The sequence below is a fragment of the Marmota flaviventris genome, chromosome 6 (genome assembly GCF_047511675.1).
Source record: "Marmota flaviventris isolate mMarFla1 chromosome 6, mMarFla1.hap1, whole genome shotgun sequence".
Lineage (NCBI taxonomy): Eukaryota > Metazoa > Chordata > Mammalia > Rodentia > Sciuridae > Marmota > Marmota flaviventris.
The window spans coordinates 135,601,186-135,626,756 of NC_092503.1; the positions used below are offsets into that span (position 1 = coordinate 135,601,186).

The 25,571-nt window shown below is 35.4% G+C and overlaps 1 protein-coding gene and 1 non-coding gene across 2 annotated transcripts in view; one reads left to right on the top strand and one right to left on the bottom strand.

The window, feature by feature from the left end:
* Gmds (GDP-mannose 4,6-dehydratase) overlaps window positions 1-25,571 on the bottom strand; it is a 625,359-nt gene that overhangs the window by 374,646 nt on the left and 225,142 nt on the right. The gene's annotated exons all lie outside the window — the stretch shown is intronic.
* Window positions 4,709-4,780, top strand: Trnaa-agc (transfer RNA alanine (anticodon AGC)). Its single transcript has one exon. It is a non-coding gene; the product is annotated as a tRNA-Ala (tRNA).

Below are 25,571 nucleotides of genomic sequence, written 5' to 3' on the forward strand. Positions count from 1 at the left end.
AGACTACACTCTTAGGTGATGTTAATGTCATTTCTGAAAATAATTCTTGGTGTTTCAGTTCTCCCATGAGGGTAATCATATACTATATTCCATAATTTGTAAGCTTATAATTTTCACAAAGCTATCAAGAAGGCAAGCCATAAATAATTCCTCAACAGACATTTAGGGAACATTTAACCAGGTCAGACACTGTGCAGAGTTTGGGAAAAGAAGAATGAACAAAGAACAAACTTTGTCATTAAGGAACCCATGATACATCTGGGACACATATATTCAAAGAAGTAAAAATTAATTAAAGTCTATTTAATGCACAATAAGAACTACAGACAAGTGTTATACACACAGAAAAGGGAGCTAAATAAGTAAATACATCCTAGAGAGCCTGGGGCTTCAAGAAGGGGGAGATATTTAGCTGAGCTATAGCAGATAAATGGGGGCAAAGGACACACAGAGGAAATAACACTCAGAGGCACCATGGGCTTCTGCTTTCAAGAAGCAAAGTGATCATGTTCACTGGTCTCTCCTTCTTTACAGGATCATGTTGAAATCACTAAAGACATATAAAATTGACAAAGAAATCAACAGTAACCCTAAAAATCAGAGAAGGGCACATGCAACACAAGTAAACTAAAGAATTTTTGAACAATATAAAACATATGTTATCATACTGATTAAGCAAAAATAATCAGTGCTGAGTTGGCACCAACACAACACAGACCAAGGCATATGTCTTATAAGAAGTGATAGGTACCTCATAAGAACTATCAACAAGTCCATAAAAGCAGCCACTTGGCTATAACCAGCAGAAACCAAGCGGCCACTATTGTGGTGCCTGGAAAGGACAGCTCACTGATTAATGTGGCTGCACCAGAGATGGCCATGATGGAGGACATAGGACCACATGGTGTAGGGGGAATGGGGAGACCCTGTTCACCCCACCTCTATGTATTTCTCAGCCTTCTTCCCTATGGCTATAGGTCAGACTGCACTCAGGTAGCCTGTGACTAAGCACTACCAATCACAGACCCTACCACCACAATTAGGGACTCCATTAGAACTCCCCAAATCAGAGTGGCTGAATCAATATTCTCTTCCCATCTTGTCTGAGAAGATACAACAAAAAACTCAACCCCATCCTGTGTAAATGGTTCAATGATAATTATGCACTTGGAGAAATGAGATATTAAATTACGTTTCCACCACTGCATCCAACTATATGATGTCAAATGTTTCTCGTGCTAAGAGAACCTTCAACCACATGTGCACAAGTCTCAAAACTTTCTGTTTATTCTCAGATATCATCACTCCAATTCTCTAACTCCTCCTCCAGTAGAGGCCAGCTTGGTGGTTCTGAGCATTGGTTTGGCAAGAGCCAGGCTCTACACAGATTCTTCTCCCAATCCAGCACCTGTGACTAGAAACGGAAGCACTGCCTGGTTCGAGGAACACCTCTTCCCAGTTCTGCTTATCTGCATGGCATGCCATTTCCTTTTTTTGGTGATCCCTGCTTCTATACCTAACAATAACCAGCTAGGTCACTGAACAGCAAGTGAACACATGCTAACTCAGGCATGGTTTGTTAGAGTTAGCTCTGCAAAAAGAGTGAGGCAGAAAAAGAGCTACCACTGCAAAGGGAGAAATCTGGCTTTAGAACAGCCTATTCTAATAGGCTCCACAACCCCAACTACTATTTCCAGTAGCAGCTGCTCTTCTTCATCATTGGAATTTCCTCATCTAGAGGCCATTCTTGCCAGGCACAGTGGTACACTCCTGTAATCCCAGTGGCTCTGGAGGCGAAGGCAGGAAGATTGTAAGTTCAAAGCCCGCCTCAGCAACAGCGAGGTGCTAAGCAACTCAGTGAGACTCTGTCTCTGAATAAAGTACAAAAAAATAAAAATAAAAATAATAGGGATGTGTCTCAGTGGTTGAGTGCCCCAGAGTTCAATCACCTATACCAAAAAAAAAAAAAAAAAAGCCATTCTTTCCAAGTATTGTAACAGCAAGAAGGTAGCTATTCCATTGCAATCCTTTCTCCCTGCCATGACATTTCTGTCCAGGTCTTGTCTTGTCTTGTCTTGTCTTCTCAATTAGTTAGGACTGGGCTCATGTACAAGTGATAGAAAAGCCAGATAAGAGAAACTTAAACAAGATAAAAGTTTATCTTGCACTCATTTGAGCCAACTGATAGACAGAAAGGGCTAGTATGACGTCCCCAAAATTATTAGGGAACTTTTTCTTTATTCTATATATTGTTTTACTGTCTACATTGTATGGCTTCCAACCCTTGATGTAAAATGGCTGCTGGAATTCTTACCATCACATTCATCTTCCCATCAATAGGATTCTTTTTCACCCCCTTTACAGATGTTTTTTCAAGCAGCTGGCACATATCATTTCTGCTCAAAAGCAGACCATATTTCAGAATATGGTCACTTGTCTACACCTAGCTATAGGAGGAGCATGAAAATGTAATTTTTCAAGAATATACTCAAATAAAAATTAATAATTCCATTATGTAGAAGAGGAGAACAGAAACTAAAGAATCAATAGCTTCTGACATACTACTTAAACAGATTTCCATTTAGAAATAAGATGCCAGGTCCTGCCCTCCCCCGCCCCCGGCCCTCTTAGAATACCACCAATTTTTCCAGGCAAGTCTTCTGCTGTGCACCCCGACTCAGTTTGGTGAGAAGGGAACAGCCATAGCACTACCCAGTGGGCCAGTGACTCATGCCTAATAATTCTATCCCCTCTTCCTGATCAATCTGTTCTGATGGACAGAGAGAGAAAGGTACTAGGAGGAAAGAGAAAGTGCTAGGAGAAGCAAAGAAAGTTCTGATGATGTTTCTTAGACCCTGAGGAAGGGATGAGGTCCCAGTTTGAGGTAGTTTTTGTTGTTGTTGTTGTTTTAATGTAAAGGCCTCAATGGGTCTAGAATTTCTGCTTAGGATACAAATCACCAGTATTCAGGAAGAGTGAATATTCCACTCAATATCTTGTAATAGTCTTATAGGAATAGTGACCTTATAGGGACTAAAAGACACATTGAAGGGAAAGCCACCTTTTGGCCTGTGGTCCCCTGGAGAGTTCAACATCACAGGCCAACTGGTGTGCAGAGCCTCCAAAGGGAGAGAGCAAAAAGAGATTTTCACCTCTGCTGAGGACAGGGGTGCTTCCTTACTACCAACACCAACCAGCTGACACCTCCCTTCATAAAGATGTGCATACTGTGAAGAGTTTCTAAACCTGGAGGAAAGTCCGAACCAAAAAATGGGAGAGAAGCCAGGCTGAGTAAGTACAGGAAAGGTCCCTCTGCAGCATGCTCAGGGTGATCTCAAGATCTCAGGCCTCAAGACCAGAAAAAGGCTGCTGTGAAACACAAAGAACAACTAAGGCCCAAGAAAAGCTCCAGGAAACTAAAGCCCATTAAACAAACAAACATGGAGGAAAATTAAGATTTTTGATGTAGAAGACTGACTGAAGGAAGGTAATCTTCTAGAACATGGAGGAAAAACAGTGAGTGAACAGATGAGAAACAAATGCCATTCCCAGGAGGTACCACATCTGTGCTATCTAACAGAGAAAAGAAAAGGAATAATCAACTGGAAAACACCCCTGAGAATAAAATGCCAGAGGAGAACACTGTTAGCCCACATGTACCTAACTTCCTGATAAAATACACAGGTGTAAAACTAGAGAAAAATCACAATGAGCTCCCTAGTAATAAGTTAAGGATGAAAAGGTAGGAGGATAAGAGAAGGCAGGAAGGCAGGTGACAGGGAGGAGGGAGGGTATACGCAATGCTAAATGCTAGAAGAGCTATAATGACACAAATATGAAGGTAAGGATTATGACATAAAATAGGCAAGGATTATGACATAAAATATAACACTAAGTGAGAAAAACATTTTTTTTAAACAAGGAGATTAGACATTATCACCAGGAACAAAATATTTTGTGGGAAGTGCTACAGCCCCCGCAAAAAAAAAAAAAAAAGATCCAAGTAAGTTGTGCAATGTTATAAACAATGAAGATGATAAAAACTATAATTAGATAGACCATGTTCAATAAAGTAGCTGTAGAATTAATGGCAATTACTCAAAAAGATATTAAACGAAAAAATGAGACTGATTTAGTAATTAACATGTAAATTATTTCTATAAAACCTAAGTCTGAATAGAGTTGGCAGACAAGCAAAGGCAAGTACAGGATTTCCTTCCCTCCTTGGCAAGGACTCAATGTGATGAAGAAACTTAAAGGTCTGAGATAGAAAGATTCAAATATTCTTATGAGAAATAGTCAACAAAATAAAGTTAAAACAGAACTCCAGAATGAGTTCTCTAAAGAAACCAATATTAAGAAGAAACATCAAAAATAATCCAAAAGAAATCAAAGAGAACACAAATTAAAAAAAAAAAAAACCCAGAACACAAATTATTATTTATTTTTGTGGTACTGAGGATCAAATCTAGACCCTTGTGCCAGCCCTAGAACATTTTTTTTTTTAAGAAAAGGCAAGAATTAGAGCAAGGAGATCAATATTTTCATAGATAACAGCCTTGATTTCTTTTATGATTATAAGAAAGTTCTTTGAGTATTAACAAAAATTAATTATATGTTATTTTCAAGACAGCTGCATGAAATTACATGAAGCAGAAAAAAAATGAACAAAGATAAACAAATAATAATAAAAATGCAGACTTTGGGCTGGGGTGTAGCTCAGTGGTAGAGCACTTGCCTAGCATGCACAAGGCCCTGGGTTCAATCCCCAGCACTGGAGAGGGGAAAAAACTGTAAAAAAGCTAAAATATGAACATAAAGAAACACAGCTTTCAAATGTATAAAGTGCAAATAATTGAAAATTAAAGCAGAATTAGACAATTCAATTTTATTTAGAGGATTTCTAGATAAACCTTTGAATCTGAAAGACTAAGAAGTCAAAAATAAACAAAGGAAGATAGAGGTGTGAGGGGTGGGGGAGCTGGAGGAGGTACAGGTATGGTGACTATAGAGTCCCTAAGACTCAGCTCTGGCTTCCTGACTTTCTAGACGGGGTGGATTGTCTCCCTGCATGGACAGGACAACAAAGGAGAATATGAAAGCCCAGCAATAGCAAGTCCTGGGACAGCAGGCAGTTAGGGAAAAACAGGACACAAAGAAAGTCATGAGCAGAGAATCTGCACAGAGGAGTGAAAGATAAGGAGCATGACAGGTGAGCTGGGGCCTTAGACATCAAGACAGATTTTTCCAAGAAAATTCTTTTTCCAAGGATTTTTTTCCAAGGGCATACCTAGACGTCTCTAAGATACACACCTATGAAGGCTCTGCAGAAAATGGAGGCATGCAGGAGAGGAGAACAGTAGCAGGGAAGTAGATGGACCATACAAAGCCCTGAAAAACCACAACCTAATTCCAGGTAAGGAAAAAGGTAAGGAAAGTCATGCTAAGTCTGCATCGGCCTGCATTCATCTCTGCTTGCAAACAAAGTGTAAAATCTGAAGTCTTTTAGGGAAATGAAGATGCTAGAGCACAGAGCCAGCAGTCAATAAATGCCTGCTCAAGGAGGAACAGGAAAGCACACACCATTAATCCTTAACTTACCTCAAGACCACAACACAAAGGAATACAATTTTAGTTGAAGGACAATACAATGTTAGAAGAAAAAACCTATTGTGTTTTTTGCATACATGCATAAAATTTAAAACTTTAAGATATGCACTAATAGTATCTTTACAGTTTATATGTATATATTATGTATATTACATGCAGAAAAGGACACAGAAACTGGAAGCTGAGTGAGTCATACAAAGCTCATATATACATTATACAATATTAGATATTGTGTAATTATATATATTCCATAATATATAATATATATTTTATATTATATAGATCATACTATGTATTATATATTACATATGCAAAATATTGTATACATAATATATAAACTGTTTCATATTCTTACGAGAAACAATCAGCAAAACAAAGTTAGAATGCAACTCATGAATATATATGTATAATAAATTATATAATATATATATATTATGAGCAGAAAAATATCTGTAAGTACCCAAATCTGTTAGAAAATTTCTGTAATAAGTTATTTGATCTCTCCTTAAGATCTACTTACTAGTGTACTGACAGATTTTGAAGGCTATCACCATAGTCAATTCTAGAACACTTTAATTATCTCAAAGGAAGCTCTGTATCCATTCATTAGCTGCCACTCCTCTAAACTCCATGGTTCCATACCTCTGCCCACCTTACCAACCACTAATACACTTTATTTATCTTTTACCTATTGTGGATATATAAACATGAACTTTATTTACTGTCTTCTTTCACTTTGTATATTTTTAAGTTTCATCCATACTGTAATGTGTAAAGAATGTGTGCCACCCTTTTTTATGGCAAAACAGTATCCCACTACATAACAATGTATAAAATATTTCATCCATTCAACAGCTGATGGATATTTGTACATTTCATTTTCAGATACTATGAATAATACTGCTGTAAACATTGTTGCACAAGTTCCTATGTGGACCTCTACTTCCATTTCTCTTGGATAGATACCTAAGAGTAGAATTGCAAGACCTTAAGGTAGCTCTATGTTTGATCATTTGGGGATATACAGACTATTTTTCCAAAATTTTCAAAAATTTTACATTCCCACCAAATGCATATAAAGATTCTAATTCTCCCATTTCTTCACAAACATAGTCATTGTCTGACTTCTACATTCTAACCATCTTAATGGAGATGAAGTACTATTCTACTGTGCTTTATTTGCACTTCCCTGATGACTAATGATGATGAGTATATTATTCAAGCTTTCTGTCACTTTAGTAAAATATCTCAGACAATTAATTATAGAGAAAAGGTTTATTTTGGCTCACTGTTTGAGAAGTTCAGTATACAATCAGTTGGCCCTGTTGCTTCTGGGCCTCTGGTGGGTTGCTTGATGGCACTGGAAGAGTACCCAGCTGAGGAAAACTGTTCATTTCACGGCCAGGAAGCAAAAGAGAATAAGGGACCAGGGTTCCACAATTCAACTCAAAAGGCACACCTCTAAGGACCTAAAGACCACCTGCTATGTCTTGTCTCTTACAAAGCTCTTCTGCCTCCCTGGGAACCAAACCTCTAACACAAAAGCCCTATGGGACATGTAAGATCAAACTATATCATTGAGCATATTTTCATGTGCTTACTGGCTATTGTGCATCTTTTTCATCTGAGAAATATCTTCTTCTTTTTTACTTTTAATTGGGTTGTTTATCATATTATTATTGGGGTGTACAAGTTTTCCTGTATTCTAGTTACTTTTAATTTAATCTTTTCTACTTTTAATTGGGTTGTTTATCATATTATTATTAGGTTGTACAAGTTTTCCTGTATTCTAGTTATACACCCTTTATCAGATAGATGATTTCCAAATAGTTTCCTCCATGCTATGTGTTGCCTTTCACTTTCTTCATGATATTTCTTGAAGCACAAATGTCTTAACTTCATGAGGTTCAATTTTTTCTTTTTTTTATTTGGGCTTTTAGTATCATAATTAAAAACCCCTTGACAAATCCATGATCATGAAGATCCTTCCTGTGTTTTCTTCCAAGAGTTTAACGTTTTCTTTGTTTTACTTATTGTCTTCAGTGAGTTACATTCTGAAATGAATTCCAAGAGGAAGCACACAGTTGCTGAATAACCAGAGCTATATTTAAAATTTGTTTTAAAGAGTTTGTTTAAAGATGGTCCTGAAAGGAAAATTGAGCTTATATCAAGTCTCAGGGTTGCATGTTCTTTGCTCTATCACCTTCCAGAATCAAGGGTATGTTAATTCTTTAACAAATATTGTTGAGTGCCTACCCATGTTAAAGAGTAGCAGGGTGGGCAAACACAGTATTCTTGCCCTCATGGCTCTTCTATTCTAGTAGAAGAAAATGAACAATCAACAAAAACTATATACAAGTTGGTGACAAGCATTGCAGATATAAGGCAGGATGAATGAGGGATGGAGTTAGAAACTAAAGTGAAAGTGGAAACATTGCCAAAAGATGCTCTGACTTCAATGTTTCCCATCATCTTTTCTTTCTTTTACTGTTTGGGATCTTATACAAACTAATGTTGAATACAATAAAAAGTCTTTAATATGAAATTGAAAAATTTTTCCAATGTCACATATTGGACATCTTATTATGATACCTACCCTTTACTAATTTCAGGAACTTAAATGGTGAAGAAAGCTCTAGGTCATGTAGCTATATTTTATAATAATTTTGAATTATATCTAAGGCAAACAACACAGACTTCTGAGCCCCAAATCCATAAAGAAGAGAGCCTTTTTTAATGCTATAACAGAAATCACAAATATCATACTTAGAGAACAAAATTAAATTCACCATATACTTGTTGAACAAAATTTAATTCACCATCTACTTGTTGAGTGGCTAGAAACTTCAAAACATTACACTGAAAATGGATCCTAAGCTCAATGCAAATCAAAATACTTACCAGAAAATCTACCACTTTTACTTTGGTGCAAAAAACTTCTTGGTTGAACACTTGAATTTTTTTTTCCCAAATTATTTTCCAAATACCACAAGTCAGGGAAAAAAAAAATAAGAATACATTTAACATGAAGAGTTCATATCTGAACATGAAGCACCTTGGCTACCACCAGACCATATTCTACAACAGAACATGTGATAATGAACTACATGTTTCCTAAGCTACCATACCTGTAAAGGAATGTCAGAGTGAAAATCAGAGTCCAACTATGGGATAATTTTCTGCTTAGTCATAACTAATCTAGGTATAGAGAAAGCCATGATGACAATATTGCTGATGAATGATGATGATGAGGTGTTAGATGTTATCTTATTAGTATCCTTTATATCCCTATAACATAATGACAGAGTACATGTTATTTCAATTTTGTAAATTGGGAAATCATAAACAATATAATTTACTTAAAATTACAATGAGTCAAAATGCTGCCAGACTCAATGACCAATGAGAGCACTCTGTGTACTAAATCATAAATTTAAAAAGCATATGTCATTTATAACTGTCTCAAAAGAACCTAACAAAAATTAATGCATAAATTTCCAAGGAGCAGTAGCAATTAGTTTTAAAGGCACTCAGGAGAGGAAGACTTGCTAAGAGTGACCGATCATTCACCTTAATCATAAAAAATTTGCCTGATAATCTCAAAATACTCAAATTGGAATACAATAAAATTTAACAAATTCTTTTTTTGAAATCTGCCTTGCAGTGGGGAAGGATAAAATGATCTCAGGAATCAATCAACACCTTTCAAAGGTCTGGGAAATCACTAACTTGAGCTTAAGCCAGGACCCATTATTTTAAATTGGTATTGAATCAAAATCTTCTACTGTGACTTCTTTTCCAATGCTACATCTTACACAGCAAGAAAAAAAAAAGATAACCTGATGAGATGTTCACATAACATCCTACTCTGTAATATATCACACAGTTTAAAACAGCAAAGTTTTCAGAGCACTTTTTCTGGTTATAGGGCACAGTTAAAGTCAAAAGCTATAGAAGCCATTAACAGGTTGCTGTTGGTATTGGGGAGATAGCACACAGGTGGAAAATGTTCTAATTAGCATGTGCAACCCTGAGTTCAGTCCCCAGCATAGATGAAAGGACACCATTATTTATTATACCTTATCATAAAATAATCACCATTACTACTTCACAACAAATCAAAAATTGAGAATAGAATTTAGTCATTTTAAAAATTCTACAATTCATTATGATAACTAATTTTTTAAAAATTAAAGTTTTTCACAAATTCTTCTCTTAAGTCCTTCCAGACTATATCAAATATGATATACCAAGGAGCTTTGACAACCTACGAGCTAGCTGATAGAGGGACATGACACAAAAGATTCCATCTGTTAGGGTTGGTTCAGTTTTCCTACTGACTGGATTGTTCTGAACTATCACTGGGTCTTGTGGGTAATACTAAAATTCTAGACTTGGCACTGTCATGAAACAGGAAAGAAATCCTGAACACTAGATCCCCTGACATTTCTGAAATTATGTGAGGAGAACAAAAGTGACAGAAATAAGGACTAAAGGGAAAAAAAAAGATAACCTGATAAGATGTTCACATAACATCCTACTCTGTAATATGTCACACAGTTTAAAACAGCAAAGTTTTCAGAGCACTTTTTCTGGTTAAAGAAAAAGTCACAAGCTATAGAAGCCATTAAAAAGTAAAATAACTGGGAGTCAAGACAGGGCCTTATTTTAAGCAGACTTTAAGTGAGTTTCTGATGTTTATATTCAATACTGCTCTTTAAAAATTTTTTTTTAGTTGTTGATAGACATTTTTAAAATTTATTTATTTTTATGTGGTGCTCAGGATCAAACCCAGTGCCTCACACGTGCTAGAAAGCACTCTACCACTGAGCCACAACCCCAGCCCCAATACTGCTCTTTAGAAAATAATTTGAGCTAATGTTTGATATTAGCTGCTGAAAACCTATCTATAAAATATAGCAGCTAGAATAAAGCTTGATAAAGTTCCACAGATTTAATAACTAGATAAGGGTGACCTACCATGGTGCATAGATTATAAGTGAGAGCTGTTCAAGTACTTAAGAAGTACTTATGGGTACTAATAAACAAAATCCTGTTTTAAGTAGTTTCAACATTCTTGCTAAAATTGTGTTTGTACTATTAGTTTGCTTAGTGGAACTTTTTTCTGAGACAGTTACGGTGAGTTTTAATAAGGCTGTGTCTGGAATACCTCAAATCTTGACTCAATGGGGCCTAGATTAATAAGGTTTTAAATCACCTCAAAATACAAGGCCTCATACAAGATGTTGAGTATCACTAGGATTCAGGGAATTCAACTATATGGTCCAAGCTAAAGGTAAAAAAATTTTAGTCAGAGCCAATCTATCATGGCCATCTACCCCTCAGAATACAATTGCCCCTTTATGATTTCAACTCTTGAAGGGAAAAAGTAGAAATGAATTTGTGTGTCCTGAAAAGAACAGAGACTGGAGTTTCATCCTAAATCAACTGGAATTTTGACATACGAAATCCGGTTTAACAGTTTTGGTTTTTGTTAGATTATTTTCCATCAAAAATCTAGTTAAAACAAAAGCCTAGATCCCATGGTCTACTACTTCACTGGCTCTATCAGAAATACAACTTCATCTTCTTGATCTCCCATTAACCAAATTTAAGCCCAGGCATCTATCTTTTCCATACTTAAATCCAGTGTGTTCAACCTCACAGAGAAAACGGTTTTTGACGCACACTGAATGTATGGCTTCCAAACGCAGCTGGGTCCTCCACACCACCCAGTACTCCTTTTGATTGCATTTGACTCATGGCTCTTGAAATTCACTCTTTCCTTTGGCTTCTACACACCACCAATGCTAATTATCTTCCCACTTCCCTGATCCCTTGTTTTTTTGTTTTTTGGAGGGCAAGGGCATTAGGGATGGAACCCAGGCCTCTCATGTATGCTAGGCAAGTACTCTACCCACGAAGCCCTCTATCACTCTCAAGCAAACTCTTTTCAACCAGTACAATCTTAACTCTGAGTGTTCCCAAAGGCCAGTTTTCCCCCATAGAACTCACTCTGTGTACCGATTTCTTCACATTCAGTTAGCACTTAATACACTAATGACCTTTAAGTCCTCATTTCTAAGTCAACCATCATTTGAGCTCCAGAGACCTCACGCCTGAATGTCTCTCACCTACATTCACCTAGCTGAACTGACAGAAATGTAGAAACCATCAAATTCACTGGTTTCCGGGGTGAAGAGAAGTTGTGTTCTATACTCTGCTCTTAATAACACATTTCTTAGCTACTGCCACAAAATGGATTTATTGATAGGTAAACCTAAAAAATGAGTATTTTATATGTTATATGCATTCTGCTTTATTTATGTACATGTTGTGTTAACTGAAAAATCACTATCTACATCATTCTACCAAGTCTTCCTTCCCATCAATGATTTCTACCACCTTTTCTATTCTACCACCAAAAAGTAGTGTTTTAAGCAATATGCATAGATGGTATATGTAGGAAGAAAATTCTAATCTGTTATATGACTTCTTGTCTTACAGTTTTCCCTAGGGGTAAAAAGACAAAGATAAAGATTGCATACTCATACTTTTTGTACTCTTATAAACACAACAGAAAATAATAAACTCCTCTAGAACACACAGACTAAGGTGAGCAGGATTTGATGGGATGGAGTAACTACAATAGTTACTCACCCTTCAATAGTTCTAAGGCGTGAAATGCAGGGAAGTGTCTCAGACTCCCTTACGCATGCCAATATGCCATAAAACCGCTCCCTTAAGAGCTCAATCTCAAGCCCTTGCTGCTCGCTCTCGCTCGCTCGCCTGCCCGCCCGCTCTCTCTCTCTCTCTCTCTGTCTCTCTCTCTTAGAGGGGGAGGGGTTGCTGGTGGTGAGAAATACAAAGTGTGCTGCTGAGTAAACCAACCATCAAAGGCAAATAATACTATTATAACATACCATAAATGTCTAAAAAATGACATTCTTATTCAATTCTAAGAACACTATCTTTCCAGTTATTTATAATAAAAAATTCTATAAAAACTGAAGTCTTTAAGTTCACTAATTTCCTCTTACTATTCTGTGTGTGTGTGTGTGTTTTTTTTCCTTTCACATTTAAGAATATTTAGTAGCTTGGACTGGGGATGTAGCTCAGTTGGTAGAGTGCTTGCCCAGCATGCCCAATGCCATGGGTTCTATTCCCAATACCACAAAAAGAATATTTAATAACTTGATATTTTCTAATACTTGTGTTCTGAAATTCACTTGGTTTTCTCATATAAGGATCTGATTTTTTTTTTTTCCTCTTGAGGTTTAAAGTCAATTGCACTTCAGAAACATTCACTTTCTGGTCCTGAGTTTTGGCTTCTACTTTGCTTCTTATCTACTCCACTAATTCTGTATAAAGCAAGTTGCTGGATTTATAATCAAGTTTGCTAAAATAAAAATAGGATGCCAGATGTGAGTGCAAACTCTTACTATTATCATTATTTTATATCCAGTATTTCATTTAATATTTATTACAATCCAGTGTACTTGCATTATTATTCTAATTTAAAGAAAGAAAATGGTTAAGTTTGTATTTATTTCTGATTGATTGGCCAGTCACACTGGGAATACATTTCAGACCTTTTGTCTCCCCATTTGTGCATTCACATATCCTGAGGATGCTACATTCTGTCATTTCCTCATTGACACTCAAGGAAATCATGGCGAAAATGTGATAGGACAACTCTCAATAGTGAGAGGGTGCTACTTAGGTGACTTATATGTCTATAGCTTCCCAAGACCCACATTAAACCTCTGAGGGCTGGGGTTGTGGCTTAGCAAAGAACACTTACCTAACATGTGCGAGGCCCTAAGTTCAATCCTCAGCACCATATAAAAATAAATAAAATAAAGGTATTGTGTCCAACTGCAAAATAAAATTTTTAATAAAACCTCTGAAATCAGACTCTGGGGATGGTGGCATTATCTCTAGATGTGTGGCCATATTTGTGAACCAATGGCTTTCAAAATTACACTTCAGACTTAGACTTCATTGTTGGCAAAGGCAGACTAAATTCCAAGACTCGCAATTTGAAGTCCTGAGAGATCTTCACAGTACCAAAAAGATACGCTGTTTAAAAGGCAGGAGGAATCGGTGTCACAAATGTTAGATCTGAGAAAAGAGAACTTTCAAACCTGTCTGCCTAATCCATTTTAAAGAGTATTCTAGTAACTCACTATGTAGATAACTAAGAGAGCTCATTAATCATCTGAAAGCGAGGGCTGCATAAATACATAAAGTTGATAATGAATAGCACTTCCCACTCCCAGTTGAATGAATTTCCAAATTTCATCTTTTTCTTTTTTTAAAATTAAAAAAGTTACTCCATTCTATTGTCCATGATGACTTAAAAATCACCTCTACTGCAAAACCGGCAGCTTTTCATGACTCACAGATATACATACACACAGAACATCACAATTTAAGACAGGAAGATAATCACCAGACTCCCAAGATACAGAAAAGCAGACTACATCACTTCAGTGAATTCTTCAAAATGTTCTGAATGATTTTGATAAACACATTAATTAAATTTTCATCATAATAAGAGATGACGCAAAGGTAAACATATATATTAATTAGGGTCTATAATAGAATAAAATCATGCACAGGGCATTTTAAATCAGAGTAATTACCAGCTCATTTACAAGTAAGTGACATCACGTGGACACTCAACTAGAAAGAGGGATCTCTGAACCTAAGTATGGAAAGTTTTATCTCTTGAATCAAGTAACAGTATTAAAGAAGTTATTTATTGATATATTTCACATTTCAAGAAAAGAACAAATAGTTCTCGACTATAGAGGTCTAAGATGATTTTATGGCTACAATATTCTAAAAAAATTCTAATTTTTGTACTCTTGAACAAATAACTCATGGAGTCGACTCAGTGATGAGCTCTCTAAAGGCTGAATGGAAACTGTGAGAAACCTCTCCAGTTCTAATAGCAGCATCAGGTACTAGCCAAGCAAGAACCCTATGGAGGGAAGGATTTTAAGAGAACTTCAAGTGAAATCCAGAAACCCAGAACAATTAAGTTCTTGTAAAAGCCACTGATATATTCAAAGCAGCATAGAGGGCTGAGGTGGGATAAGGTGGGTCTAAGAAAAGGATAAATCCAATGCAGATTTTTTTTAAATTTTCTAACTTATTCTTTTTTTTAATATTTGCTTTTTAGTTGTAGTTGAACACAATACCTTTATTTTATTTATTTTAACGTGGTGCTGAGGATTGAACCCAGGGCCTCGCACATGCTAGGCGAGAGCTCTACCGCTGAGCCACAAACCCAGCCCCCAAAGTAGATATTTAATCTGAACCCCCAAAGTCAGAAATAAAGGAGATACAAATTGGTAACAGGATAAAACTAAAGCTGGAAAGGAAAAATGACTATCAGAATGTGATAAAAGCAGCTCATGTTAATTAAAATAGAAAATTAAAACTATGGTCTTCATCTCTACCAGCAGAATTCTACAAAGCATAAAAAATGTTATTGTATTTTCTAGGACAATTGCTTATATTTATTTTGAATAGAGCTTCAATAACCAATGGGAAAATAGTAAATGACCTAAATGTTACTAAAATACAAGAAAAGTATTTCAAGATATAATAGCTGAAAATTGTCACAATTTGGTGAAGACTATAATCTTTAGATCCAAGAAACCTGATGAACTCTGAGCAGGATAAACAGAAAGAAAAAAGCAAAGCATATCATAATCAAATCACTATAAGCTAGTGATACATACAGAAAACATTAAAAACAGAGGGAAACTAAGATGAAAATGAGATTACTTCTGAGAAAATGATATAAAACAGAATATAATAGAAGAAACATTTTTTAAAATGCTAAAATCACTAGCATTCTATGTCCACTGAAAACAACCTTCAAAAAAGCAGATGAAATAAAGACTTTGGTGCAGATGAATAAAAGCTGACAAAATTCATTAAGAGCAGACAGATTACATGAAAAGTAAAACATACATGAAGTGAAAATTTGTATTCTATTCAAAGAAATGAACAACAGAAGTGATAAAGATGTGGGTAAATAAGACTTTTTCCATATAGAAAATGTTCTTTAAACAAATGTTAAAAGTAAAAGTAATATAAATGTATTGTAGGGTCAAGTAAAAATAAAAGCTATGAAAATAATAGAACAAAGATCAAATGAAGAAATATAAATGTCCCACTTTCAGCTTCTTGCTTTACATGGGATATGGTATAAATTGCCTACAAATAGAGAGTGATAAGATGAATGTGCATGTTACAAAATCTAGAACAATCATTTTAAAAATTAAAAAGTAAATATAGGGGCTGAGGCTGTGACTCAGCTGTAGAGCACTCGCCTAGCATGTGCAAGGCGCTGGGTTCGATCCTCAGCACCACATATAAATAAAAGTATTTAAAAAATCACATCAATCTTTAAAAAAAAAGTAGATATAGAAAAATGAAAGGACATCAAAAAGAATGCTGTAAAATATCTAATTTACCCCAAATAAGGCAAGAAAAGATTAAAAGAATCCAAGAAAAAAATAATAAATACAAAAGACTAAAGGCTTCCTGTAATGGGCAATTATATCAAATGAAAAATATCTAAACACTCCCATTAAAAGAAAGATTGTCTGACTAGATAAAATTACATGACTCAGTTATATATTTTTATGTGAAACACATCTTCAGTATAAAGACAGAAAAAACTATAGATAAAAAGACAGATGGAGTTTTATCAAGTCAACACCAATCTCAAGGACTTCAGCTCCAACATGTAAAGAGCTGGGAAGTCATTCTTCATATCCTCAAAGCAAGAAAAAAATCAGGAACAAATGGGAAACCAATTACTTTTCTTAGATCCATGAGAAAATTGAAGTCACAGGACAAACAACCATCCTAAAATCTGAGGAGACAGGTGAATTCAGACAATCACAGTGGAGACTGGTTTATCTGAAGCTGGCATAAGAGAGCCAAAAACTCATAGGAAAATTTAAATGGTATCTTCAGTGAATTGTTAAAGGGTAAGTGGGGACTATCTTGGGAGTTAAAAAAGTTCTGGGTGTCCTGTCTTAGAAGGGTCCCAACAGTTTCCAGGATTTTACCTACAGGAACTTCAATAGATTCTCATGGGAAAGCTCAGAGAAAACCTTCCTACTATTTCAGTGAGGAAAAGGAAAACAGAAACCATTTTGAAATACAGATGCTCCTAGATTTATGATGGGGTTATGTCCCAATAAACCCAATGTAAATTGAAAATAAATCTAACATATCCAGTCTGCTATACATCCTGGCTTAGCAGCACAGCACACAGGAGAGTGGAGGTTGTACCCTGCCCATTATCACAGGCTGACTAGGAGCCATGGCTGGCTGCCACTGCCTACCATATCACCAGAAAATTTGGACTATATATTGCTAGCCCAGGAAAAGATCCAAATTCAAAATTCGAAGAATAAAGTATGATTTCTGATTGTTGCATATGGTTTTCATACCATCATAAAGTGAAAAAAAAATCATAAGTCGAATTTTTAAAATTCAGATATTCAAGAGCATAAGCTGAGCTGTGCTCTGGGACAAAGTACTTTAATACAGCCTTAGCTGACCTAGAGAAAGAGTAAACACTCAACCCTAGGCCCATCTATCTTTCCAGCATCCTCTGTAAGAGAAGGGAAAAAATGCTAAGAAACACTTTTTAAGGTCATAAGCCAGGAACTCAGCCCCATCTTTAAAAATGAAATATAATCACAAGATTATAAAATGTTTCCCTTCCAGAATGCCTTACCAACACAGCAGTGTTAGTATAACAGGGGATTGATTAGAAGTGAGAAAGCAACAAGCCATAGAAACTATTTAGGAAGGAGTTCTCAGATGATCCCAGACTCAGGAGGGGAAGAAAGAAAAAAACTAGGGGCAAACTAGAGGGAATGCAAGCCCCTGAGACCTATAGCTACAGCAAATACTAAACACAGCCCAGTTCGTGGTCAGATAAATGTCATACCTCATACTAAAAAGCCTACATCTCAGTTCCTATTACCTGATATATCATGCCAAGCTTTCAAGAAGAAAAGGAAAATGTTATGAAAACAAAAAAGCAAAGAAAACTAAAACCAAAAACACAACCTGAAGATGTAAAACAAGGACTAGAAGCAGATTCCCATATGACACAAATTTTAACATTATTAGAGAAGGAAGTTATTATAACTATTATTAATACATTAAGGCCCTAAGGGAAAAAATGGATAATATATGAGAAAGATGGGCAAGGGAAGCAGAGCTAGAAGAAGAAATCAAAACACTATAACAAAGATGAGAAATGCCCTTGACACAGCAAGGAATCAGTGAGGTCCTAGATATGTCAATAGAAATACTGCAAACTGAAATGCAAAGAAAAAAAATAAAAAGAAAACAGAACAGAATATCTAAGAACTGTGAAATAATTTAGAAGGTGTAACATCCATGTAACAGAAATACCAAAAGAAGAAATAAGAAAGAAAAACAAACAATGAATAATGGCTGAGACTTTTCCAAACCGAATGACAAACACCATATCAAAAAATTAAGGAAGAACAAAAAACCCTAGGGAGAAAGAATACCAATAAAATCTATAGCCATGCCTACCACATTCCAGCTACAGCAAATCAAAGCAAAGAGAAAATCCTGAAAGAAGTTTCTTGTCATAAACCACAAAAGTAAGAAGAGAATTAAGTGAACCATTTAAATTGTTGGAAAAAACCCCCAACAACCTTAAATGTTATAAGCAGCAAAATCATCCTTCAAAAAAGAAAAATAAAGTCTTTATAAAATGAACAAAAAGGAGTGAATTTGTTGCCAGCAGACCTGCTTGGCAAAAAAATGTTCCAGTGTTTTCAGAGACAAGGAAAATTATTTACATCAGAAATGTGGATCCAGCTCAGCAAAAAAGAAAACTGTCATAAAAGAAATAAATGAAGGTAAAATAATTTTTTTCTTATTATTAATTGACCTAATAGACAACCATTTAATATAAAACTAGCAACAATATATCCGGTGATTAAAGCAGATGAATAAATGAAATGAATGATAGGAAATGGATGAGAACTAGAAATACGAGGTTATAAGATACTTGAACCACCTGTGAAGTAGTATGTTATTTAAAAGTGGGTTTACATTAGTTGTAAATGTATATTGGGAACTTCAGCACAATGACTGAAAAAAATTGAAAAACATATTTGGTACAGTAAGAGGAAAGAAAATGAAATCATATAAAATACTTAATAAAAACATGAGAACATGAAATAGGGTAAGATGAAAAACAAGAAACAAAATTTAGTTGAGAGAAATAAAACACAGCTTAAATAACTGTTTAACATAGTAGATATTAATCCAACTGAAATGATCAATATCATTTTAAATGTGATTTGCCTAAACATCACAATTAAAAGAGTGACAGAATAGATAAGGAAAAAATTACTTAACTATATGTTGGAATATAAGAAACTCACTTTAAATATAAAGAAAGGAAGCCCAAAGATAAAAGATGGAGAAAATGTATCATGGTAACTCTAATCAAAAGAAAGTTTTATAAAGTATATTACTCTCTGAAAGATTAAGAAAATTATCAGGGATAAAGAGGTCTAATGGTAATGAAAAAGAGGTCAGCTCTCCAAGAAGACCCCTTTATCACTCTTATTATATGATATGTTAGAGATTAATAAGGTAATAATCTTTAACAAGTATGCACCTGTTATGGTTTAGATACTAGGTATCCCCCAAAAGTAACTTGTGAGACAACACAAAAACATTCTAAGGTGAAATGATTGGGTTATAAGAGCCTTAACCAATCAGTGAATTAATCCCCTGACAGGGATTAACTGAGTGGTAACTGTGGGCTGATAGGGTGTGGGTGGAAGAAGTGGGGGCGTCGCGAATGCCTTTGGGGTGTTTATTTGGTGAATTGGGCTTAGTCTCTCTGTTTCCCCTCATCATGTTTGCCATTTCCCTCTGCCACACTCTTCTGCCATGATGTTCTTCCTCACCTTGAGTCCCAAGGAATGGAGTCCGCTGTCTATGGAGTGAGACCTCTAAAACCATAAGCCCCAGATAATTTCTCCTCTAGTCACAGCAGTGAAAAGGCTGACTAAAACAGCACCCAACAGGAGAGCAACAAAACTCATCAGGAATGAACTGACACTTCAAAGAGAAACAGAAAAATCTACCATTAGACATAATGATTAGTCACAGCCCTCTTATCAGTAATTTACAAATCTGGCAGGCAGAACCTAAGTAAGGATACAGTTGAAGTGAACAGTGTCAATGATCGATCAACTAATGAGATCTGACAGTTACAAAATATGTCATCCAAGAAGCAGAATACACATTACCTTCAATCTCACGTAAAACATCTACCAAGACAAAGCACATTTGGGGCCACAAAACACACCTTAACAAATTTAAAAGAACAGAAATAGAAGTGTGCTCTCAGATCACAATGGAATTACATTTAGAAACTATTAAGATATTAAACAGTATATTTCTCAATAATAAATGAGTCAAAAAAGAAGTATCAAGAAAAATTTTAAATATTCTGAACTACTGAAAATGAAAATACTATTGATCAAAATTTGTGGGATTCAGATAAAGCATTAGAGGAAGTTTTATAGCATTCAATGTAATATTAAGAAAGAAAAGATCTAAAATTAACAAACTAATCTTCAACCTTACAAAACTAAAGAGAGAATGGCTATATAAACCTACACCAAGGAAAAGAAATACTTTTAAAAAAATAACAAAAACAAACAATATTGAAAAGAGAAAAATCAATGAAAACAGGAGCTGATTCTTTGAAAAGATCAATAAAACCGATAAACCTCTGGGACGGGGCTGGGACTCAGTGGTAAAGCACTTGCCTAGCACATGTGAGGCACTGGGTTTGATCATAAGCACCACATAAAAAATAAAATAAAGGTATTGTGTCCATCTACAACTAAAACTATGTATTAAAAAAACTGATAAACCTATAATCAGGCTAACAAAGAGAGAACATAAATTACTACTATAATAAATGAAAGAAGGGTCAACGCTACTGGATTCCATGGACTTTTAAAAAGTAATAAGGGACTATTATGAACAAGTCTGTGCTCATAAACTTGATAACTTAGATAAGTGGACCGATTCATATGACTTTAAAAAACACAAGCTACCAAAACTCACACAAGGAGAAACAGATATCTGAATAGAACTATATCTATTAAAGAAATTGAATCAAAAACCACTAACATTCAAACCAGAGAACACGGGACCCAAGTGGCTTCACAGGCAAGTTTGACCAAATTTCAAGGAGGAAATGATGTCTAAACCCTACAATTGCTTCCAGAAAAGCAAAGTAGAGGAAGCACTTCCTAAATCGTTCTAAGAAGCCAGCATTATCCTAATACCAAGACCCTACTACTAATATCACAATAGGGAATGACTGGCAGAGTCTCCCAGAGCTAAACATTCTTCTGAAACAATCCAGCAGTTATGCTCCTAGGTCCTTACCAACTGAGATAAAAACAGATCCACTCAAAAATATGTGCATGTATACTGACAACAACTTTATTCATAGTTAACAAAAACTGAAGCAACAAAGATGTCCTTCTCTAGGTGAATGAATAAACACTGGTAATACACACACAATAGATTAATATTCAGCAATAAAAATAAGAGTTGTCAAGCCATGAAAAGATATGGAGAAAATCTTAAGTGCATATTTTTTGGTGAAATAAGCCAGGCTGAAAGGCAATAGACTACATGATTGCTTCTTTACAAAATTCTGGAAAAGACAAAACTATAGAGGCAGTAAAAAGTGTGTTTGCCAAAGAACAAAGGAAAGGTAAATAAATGAAGCACAAGACAATTTTAGTTTAGTCAAACTATTCTGTATAATACTTGATGAGTACAGGCCTTACATTAAGCATTTAATATACCAGTATTGGTTCCTTATTAGTTAATAATAAGGTAACAATATCAGTTCCTTAATTTTAACAAGTATTCAACACTAATATAAAATAAATAGTAGAGGCAACTGCTGCAGAGAGGAGGTAAACATGAGAACTCTTCATTGCCTGTTCAATTTTTCTATAAATCTAAAACTGGTATGAAAGATTAAAAAAAAGAAGAACAGTGGGTATCTCTATTAATAGCAAGTAATGAAAAACAGACAATAAGCCAGAAAAGAAATTAACAACAAATAATAACCAAGGAATATCACCAAGAATAAAGAGTGACATGTCACAACAAAAGTGCTGTCAAGTAATGATGAAGGTGTATGGATCTAAATATGCATGCACCTACTCAAAGAGCTGGAAAATATGATGCAAGAACTGTCACAAGTAAGAAATAATCATGCTCAGAACTATTACTGGATATTTCAACATGGTTTTCTCAGTAATTGCTGAAACACTGAGAAACGAAGAACACAATGTAATGAGCATTATGCTGAAGAACAGAAGACTAACTGTACATTCTTTTCAAAATGTTCATGAAACATGATAGGTAGGAAGGGGCCAAAGCTGAGTTTCCATTAACTTAAAAAAAAAAAAAACCACAAAATATTCTCTAGCCACAATCAAAATACAAATCAATAAATAATTATTTCTAAAAGATTCTAAAAGATGTATAAATATTTGGAAGTTAAAGAAGACATTTCTAAATAAACATTTATCCAAAAAAAGAAATCACAAAGAGAAATTAGAATATATTTTAAACTCATAAAACTAAACAAAATTCACCAAAATTTTGAGTCAGCTAAAGTAGTATTGAGAGGTTGTAATTTTCAATGCTATATAGAAAAAAAAGAAAAACCTAAAATATATAATCTAAGTTTTCACTCTTAAGAAGCTATAAAAATGAACAACAGAGAAAAAAGTCAATGAAGCCAAAGTTAATTCATTGAAAAGATTGATAAAATTAACAACATTTACCAAGAGTAACCAAGGAAAAAAGAGAAGAGATAAAATTATTGAGATTATGACTGAAAGATGGTAAATTATTTGCAGACATTACAAATATTAAAGATAATAAATATTATAATTATATTACAGTAAATTTAACACTTTAGATAAGATGAAACAAGATCTGAAAGCCAAAAAATACCAAGAAAAATGTTGTAATTATTTTACTGGCAAATTCTATAAACCCTATATGCAAGGGATAATATCAATCTTATACATATTTTTCAGAAAAAAGAAGAGAGAACATCCCAGGTCATAGTATGAAATTAGCATAACCAAAATGAGACAGAGAGATTATAAGAAAACAAGTGACTAAAATCATTCATGAGTATATTCTCAAGAAATCTTAAACCTTACCTTACTGAATTCATAATAGATAATAAGGATACTATTCAAGTACCAGTTAGAATTTATTCCAGGGATCTAAAACTTGTTTAACATCAATCAATTTAATTCATATACAAGAATAAGGGAAAAAATGATAATAGGTATAGAGAAGAAATTAAAGGAAATATAATATTGATTCATGATTTATATAAAAAATTTTAAACAAACTAGAAATAGGAAATTTCTCAGCTTGGTAGTGAGGAACAATGAAAAGCCTGATAACATCAAAATGATGAAATATTGAACAATTTTACCCTATGTTCAGAAATGAAGCAAAGACACACTTAACTTCTTTAATAATTTTGATTCAATAGTGTAATGAAGGTGCTAACCAATAATATAATTAATAAGTAAATGTCTCACATATTTGAAAATAAGAAGTAAAACTATTTATTTAAAATGAGACCACCACATGCACTGCTACTGCCATTGCTGCCTCTGATTCCGCAGCTGCCAACCTGAGGTCACCTGGAGGTCTTCTATCTGAGTTGCCGCAAAAGCCACTGCCGTGCCCAGAGGTATCTTCTCTGGGCATGGCTTCTGCTACCTCCAAGGCAATTCCGTTGCTACCTCTGTGGTCGCTGCCACTGAGAAGTCTTCTGTCCAGCAACTGCCTCCTGCACAGTTGCCACCATTGCTGCTGCCAATGGTTCCACTGTTGCCAGCCTGAGATTGCCCACAGGTCTTCTTTCTGGGTGCTACTCTCACAGAAGAAACTGCTGCCCTGTATGCAAATAAAGCGACACTGCTGCTGACTCCCTAGATCACCTGGAGACTATGCCCCTACAGCTGCAATTATAGCTGACACTGTAGCCACCACTACTGCTGACCTGCTACCTATTGCCAACAATCACGGCCACTACCACTGCTACCTTGGCCTAGAGGACTGCTTCAGGGGAGACTCCAGGTTTGGTTGCAAGTGGCTGCACCCATTTTGGGAAACCAACCAGGGCTGGGGGCCTGGGTGTCAGCAGGTTTACCACCATAAGAGCCTTTGTCTGGGGACTCCAGATGGGACCTGCAGATCCAGTGTGGGGATGCCTGCAAGTTTGGAGGAGCCTGGGGTCTTCCTGCTGAGAGTGCTGGTGGCCTTTGTCTTTCTGCTGCATCTCAGTGTTCTCCTTTGCATAAGTGTATCCCTGGTGGTCTCTCTGCAAATAGGCTCAGGACTGAGATCTTGGGACTGCATTGTGGCCGATCCTGAGGTATATGAAGCCCAGATCCGTGGGAGAGACTGGGTTTGCCAGGGCTGATCTGGGTTTGGTGATCGCGAGAGATGTCAGAGATAATGCTGACAAGCTGTTGAACACTGACATAGTTCACTTTCCAGCAAGAGTTATTTTATTTTATTTTTTGATTCAGTAATCTCTCTACCATATTTTGAACAGAATGTTTTTTATGCATTAGTGTGTGAAGGACAATGATATATGATTGGTGTTTAGTATTTTTGTTGTATTCTTATGTCTTTAATTTTTCTCTTTGTTCATTTTCTTTCTCTCTTTTGTCTATTTTCTTGGATTTTCTTTCCAACTTTTCTCCAACCAACAGTCAATCTCTGTCAGGTACTCTTGACTTTTCCTGTGAATTTTTACTTCTAGCTTCTTTCTTCCTCCCTCACGAATATTGCATACTACATTATCTCTGTTCTCTCATCCACCATTTGAAATTGTAAATTGTTTTAACAAATTTTCTGTTTATACTATAGATAGTTATTGAACTCATCATTTTGGTTCAGTGTGAGAAAGAAGTAGATGCCCTAGTGGGAGCTATTAGGTTTAAGGCTATATACTATGTTCATTTGGTGCTGTTGATATTGCTCTTACCAGTAAAGGCAAAGCGCTGGAAACCTTCAAGAACACTATGGGTCTACAGGGTAGAATTTATCTTGACTGAGATCCACACTTTTAGATGGGCAAACAAACACTACTAACACAAAAAAACAAGGGAATAAAGTACCCCCAAAACAAACCAAGGTGCTTCAATAACAAGAAGACACTGATAACACAGTAGAAGAAATGTCCAAGAAGGAGTTCAGACTGTATATAGTTAAACTGATTTGTGAAGTAAAGGACAGTATAAGGAGTTAAATTTAAAAAAGAACTATAGGTAGTGAAAGAGCACTTCAATAAAGAGTTAGAGGTTGTGGGAAAAAACAAGCAGAAGGGCTGGGCCTGGGGCTTAGAGGCAGAGCACTCGCCTGGCAGGCGTGAGGCACTGGTTTCGATCCTCAGCACCATATAAAATAAAATAAAGTTATTAAGAAAAAAACAAGCAGAAATCCTCAAAATGAAGGAATCAGTAAACCAAATTATAAATTCAACAGAAAGCATTACCAACAGACTAGACCACTTGGAAGACAGAACCTCAGACAATTCAGATAAAATATATAACCTTGAAAGTAGAGTTGAACATGCAGAGAAGATGACAAGAAACCATGAACAAAACATCCAAGAATCCAAATTTAAGAGTGATCAGAATAGATGAAAGAGCAGAGATACAAACCAAAGGAATGCAAATCTTTTAAATGCCATAATGGAAGAAAATTTCCCAAACCTAAAGAATGGAATGGAAAATCAAATACAAGAGGCTTCCAGGACCTCAAAAGTACAA